Source organism: Scyliorhinus canicula, chromosome 4, assembly GCF_902713615.1.
Source record: "Scyliorhinus canicula chromosome 4, sScyCan1.1, whole genome shotgun sequence".
NCBI classification, from domain to species: domain Eukaryota; kingdom Metazoa; phylum Chordata; class Chondrichthyes; order Carcharhiniformes; family Scyliorhinidae; genus Scyliorhinus; species Scyliorhinus canicula.
Window position 1 is genome coordinate 207,883,041 of NC_052149.1, and position 5,900 is coordinate 207,888,940.

The following is a 5,900-nucleotide window of genomic DNA, read 5'->3' on the forward strand; positions in this document are numbered from 1 at the left end:
TGAGCTGAGGAACAGGAACTGGTCAGAAACTGAATATCCAATCTATTTATAGCCCAGAAAAATCTTAAATCATGAAATGAGCCACGAGGACTGTGACTGGAGGCAGAGGAATTTAACAGGTTGCTGTGTGCTCAAAGTGGCCGAGCGACATATTTCTACACAGTACATTAGCCCTGTACTATGCAAAGTGACGCTTTCCTCTCCTCAGGGGATCATCCTGTTTTGAGTACTTTTAATCTGCAGAAATGTGATGCAGTTTGCCTTTTCTCAGCACTGAGGTGCTTTAGGAGAAACGTGGTTCTAAGCATTCCCAGGGTGGCCACCCAAGGACAGTTTGTAACTTCTAATATGCTGGCAGTTATTGTGCTTGAATTCCATATCTATCTCTGTGTATATGTGTGCTTGTCCAGGCAGTTACACTATACACTTGTTATTCAAGCATCTCTGATTTTGCTATCTGGAAGGATAAGGGAGATAGATTTAGCAAAAAACAGGGAGCCAACTCACAACTAACCACCTGTAGTAAAGGCACCTTTCACTGCAGCAGATAGCGATTGCACTTTTAATTCCCAGTCTTTTCCCCTTTCCTTCCTCCCTCAGTTGAAATGCTGAATCACCCAAAGATATATTTCCATTTGCACCATCAGGTCCGCTACCATTCCCAACTTCTTGTGTGTAACTCGAAGGTGAATGCTCGTAGCCTGTACAACTTCAAAGGCCAATGGATAATGCCCTCATCTGACTGGGTATCTGTGCAATCCCAGCACGGATTACTGAGTCTAGCAACTAAGAGAAAACAACTCTGGATCAAATCAATTAACTTGGAGTAAACTGGTAATTAAATCAGGGACCATAACATGTATTGAACTCTGTGCCATATGAGATAGCAATATTAATTACCAAACCACTCTCCCCTCATTCTTTCGCCCTTTTTCCCTCTCCTCTCAATGAAGGTGCTGAACTATTGGTTTCATAAGTGACAACATTCCTCTGCTGCCTCACTCAAGTAACTATTCTTTATGTATAAGTGGAGGAAGTTAAGCTTTTCTGAGGCGGAGACTTTATAACAAAGCCCAATCTATTCCGTCATGATGTTTACACATGCACATTTTCCGCAAGAGCAGAGCGGGTGAGCAGCTCAAACTGATTTACTATTCCCTTCCCACCAGTTTTCAGTCAGATGAGCCATCCAGCAGATGCAATAGCAGTTTCCATGACATCAGTACTCTGTAGTCTATCCTGTAGAACATGAGCATATACAGAATTCAGGATCCTATGATGTCGTTAAGGCAAAAAAAAATAAATGGCTTGGATTTATTTCTCAGCCAAGTGTCAAGCCTTTCTTAAAATAATTCCCAATTCTGCTGTTCCAACGAGGAGCTCCCCTGCTGGACGTCTGCAGTTGCTAATGTTGAGACAATTGAAATGTTAGCAACTGGCAATGCTGGAGCCATTGAGGGTTCTGCTGCAGACTCCAGCTCCTTGGCTGCTGCCACATGTGTGTCGCGTATTCCCGTTTGTTCCGAGTTGGAACAAGGTCACTGTAAGAGTCCGAACGCGTGATTTATTGATGCCATCATCAGCCATTTGCGAGGGCAAACAGGTAGTCTATCCTAACAGCCTGTAGAGTAAACACCTTCCCAATAATGCGCTTGTTTGTTTGTACCTTTGTGGTATGCAAGCCTATCCTTTAAAAATACCACAACGCTGGAAGACTCCCGGAGAAGTAAACAAAAATAGAAAAATCTTTGATTTGTGTGCAGACATCCAAAAAGGATTAAGAAGCTAAATGTTTCACTACACTAAAGCTGATAATGGAAGGGTGCCAAATATCAGCCATCGAAAGAACCAACATTTAAACGTAGATTTTGAAGGAAACAACATCAAAAGGAAGCTCGCCATGTGCTCTGCTCAGAAAGATCTGGAACAATACAGGGAGCACTCTGAGTAGCAAGTACCAAACAACAACAGCGAAGAATTCCAAAACTCAGAGGGAAACAGGCTCAGCTCAAGGGCATCTTGTTTTAAAAAGAAACAAGGTAGCGCTCAGACTTGTGTGTCACATCGTGCTAACGAAAGCCCTTTCCATAGCAAAAATGGTAAACACTTTCGTGACATGGGGCCATATGATGAGAACACCGAGTGGTAGAGCTGAAAGATTCGATTATTTTGCCAAGCGAATAAAAGTGCGACAGATATTGTAGCCCCAATTTTGCTGAATACAACGGGGAGGAAACATTAAACCACCTGCAGAGTGTGGTGACGCCAGAAAAAACAGGCTTGGCAACCTATGATAAGATTGTGGAAATATTGGAGAGCCACTTTTCGCCTAAACATATGGTCATCGCTGAGAGGTTCAGGTTTCATAAACATAACCAAAAAGAAGGTGAATCAATCACACAGTTATAGTTACTTGGAATAAATGTTAGTATTGATAAAAATGGGGCTTGAATTGTAGCCATTTGCATCTCTTTCCTCACACCCATTCTGTGGAGTTTCATTCTGAAGCCACTAAATCTGGTCATTGTGCATTAGTTTCTCTTTCGGACAATAGTAGCTGTTAAATCTTCAGGAGAGATCTATTGCATTTTTAACATCTTCTGCAAAGAATTTTCCAAAAGGTTATTTATATTTTAATATCCTGACCAGACAAGCATGCTAACTTTCAGCCTTTTGCTGACTGTAGTCGTAAACCTACTTATGACCTACCTGCACCGGGTCCACTGTCCTCCTTCGATTCATCAGCCGCCCCAGGGAAGCTGCAGCCAGGCGCTGATCGGTGCTGGTCTACACAAACGTGGACCAGGCAGAATGACATCCGGGGGATTTCCTGGGCCACCAGAGACCCCTGGGTGGTCAGGGTAAGTGCAGGGTGGCTCCCTGAACCTCCTCCTTGTAAGGCGGCACCTTGGCACTGCCCAGTTGGCACCTTGGCACTGCCATCCTGGCACTGCTAAGGTGCCCTAATGGCACTGCCAAGTCAGCAGGAGCATAGCCTGGGTGCCAGGGTAGCATTGCCAAGGTCCAGGGGGCAAGGGGGGCCATGCCCTTAAAATGAGGGTGGAGGGGTGATGTGTGAGTGTCCTAGAACTCTCCGAGTTCAGCTCCCCAATGCTAAGTGTGGGCTAAACCAGTGAGAAACTCCCCAGGACCCAAAAAAGTGACTCAGTGTCATTGAATAGGGATGGGGATCTCACTGGTGGAGCCGACAAGAAACTCCCTGAAAAAATCGCCACAAAAACCCTTTGCCACCAGGAGCAGACGGTACAGCACCCAGGACAAGACCTTCATCAGGTCCGAGTTCCAGCGGTTGCTTTGGGAAGGCATCATTGAGGCCAGAAACAGCCCCTGGACAGCCCAAGTGGTAGTCCTTAAAACTGGGGGAGAAACACAGAATGGTCGTGGACTACAGCCAGACCATCAATAGGTACACGCAGCTTGACGAGTACCCCCTCCCTCGCATATCTGATATGGTCAATCAGATTGCGCAGCATCGGGTCTTCTCAACGATAGACCTCAAATCAGCCTACCACCAGCTCCCCATTCATAAATCGGACCGTCCATACACTGCTTTTGAGGTGGACGGTCGTCTCCATCACTTCCTCAGGGTTCCCTTCGGCGTCACTAACGGGATCTCGGTCTTCCAAAGGGAGATGGACCGAATGGTCGACCTGTACGGTTTGCGGGCCACCTTCCCGTACCTAGACAACGTCACCATCTGCGGCCACGATCAGCAGGACCACGACGCCAACCTTGCCAAATTCCTCCACACCGCCACTCTCCTCAACCTCACCTACAACAAGGAGAAGTGCGTGTTCAGCACAACCCGCTTAGCCATCCTCGGTTATGTGGTCCAGAATGGAGTTCTGGGATGCGATCCCGACCGCATGCGCCCCCTCATGGAGCTTCCCACCCCACTGCCCCAAGGCCCTCAAACGCTGCCTGGGGTTCTTCTCCTACTATGCCCAGTGGGTCTTAAACTATGCGGACAAGGCCCGCCCACTCATTCAGTCCATGCACTTTCCCATTACGGCCGAGGCACAACAGGCCTTTGCCCGTATCAGAGCTGATATAGCCAAGGCCGGGATGCACGCAGTAGACAAGACACTGCCCTTCCAAGTAGAAAGCGACGCATCCGACGTCGCACTTGCTACCACCCTCAATCAGGCAGGCAAACCCGTGGCATTCTTTTCCCTCACCCTTCATGCCTCAGAAATTCGGCACTCATCCATCGAAAAAGAGGCCCAAGCTATCATTGAAGCTGTGCGTCATTGGAGGCATTACCTGGCCGGCTGGAGATTCACTCTCCTCACTGACCAACGGTCGGTAGTCTTCATGTTTAACAACACGCAGCGGGGCAAGATCAAAAACGATAAAATCTTGCGGTGGAGAATCGAGCTCTCCACCTACAATTAGGAGATTCTGTATTACCGCGGCAAACTCAATGAACCCCTAGACGCCCTATCCCGAGGTAATTGTGCCAGCGCACAAGTAGACCGACTCTGGGCCCTACACGACAGCCTTTGTCACCCGGGGGTCACACGATTCTACCATCTTGTCAAGACTCGCAATCTGCCCTACTCCATCGAGGAAGTACGGACAGTCACCAGGGACTGCCAGGTCTGTGTGGAATGCAAGCCGCACTTCTACCGGCCGGACCGTGCGTGCCTGGTGAAGGCCTCCCGCCCCTTTGAATGCCCCAGCGTGGATTTCAAGGGGCCCCTCCCCTCCACCAACCGAAACACGTATATTCTCAGTGTGGTCAATGAGTACTCCAGATTCCCCTTCGCCATCCCATGCTCCGATATGAAGTCTGCCACCTGTCTATGTATATTAGATAATGGAGTGCAGACAGGCAGTGATTGACACACAGGGTGACCAATCAGCACACAGAACAGAACAGAGCAGCCAATCACCAGACAGGACACTACGACTATAAAGCCAGAGGGCACTAGGTTTCCCGCGCTCTCTGGACCCAGCCACTGGGACAGTCAGAGCTAGCCAGTGCAAACACCATGTGGTAGCTAGTAAGTCTGGTCAGGCTAGTACTAGGTCTCCAGTCAATTCAGTATAGTGTCAATCCACAGTTGAACATGTATATTAGTTAAGACTGCATCAAGTACAGTCCACGTCGACCCAACCTGCCTGACACATCACCACCGTCATCAAAGTCCTAAACACAATCTTCGCTCTGTTCGGTTTCCTCGCATACACCCACAGTGACAGGGGATCCTCATTCATGAGTGATGAGCTGCGTCAGTTCCTGCTCAGCAGGGGTATTGCCTCCAGCAGGACGACCAGCTATATACTCCAGGGGAACGGGCAGGTAGAGAGGGAGAACAAGACGGTATGGAGGGCGGTCCAACTGGCCCCACAGTCCAGGAACCTCCCAGCCTCTCGCTGGCAGGAGGTCCTCCCTGATTCACTACACTCCATCCGGTCACTACTGTGCACCACCACAAATAACACACCCATGAGCGTCTTTTTGCTTTCCCCAGGACGTCCACGTTCGGGGTGTCGCTCCCGACTTGGCTCACAGCTCCAGGACCAGCCCTGCTCCGTAGGCAGGTCCGACTCCACAAGGCGGACCCGTTGGTAGATAAGATGCACTTGCTCCATGCCAACCCCCAGTATGCCTATGTGGCGTACTCCGACGGCCGCCAAGATACAGTTTCCCTCAGGGACCTGGCACCAGCAGGTTCCACCCATACACACTTCTCCGGCCCGGCGCCACCCTCCCCTCCCCCGGCGCTCCCAACATTAACCCCACCAGGACCATCCCTCCTTCCCCTGCCCATGCCAGAGGATGAAGAGGATTTTGGCACAATCCCGGAGTCGTCCAACATCAGGCCAACATCGTCATCGCCAGCATCGACATCGCCGCCACCGCTGCGTCGCTC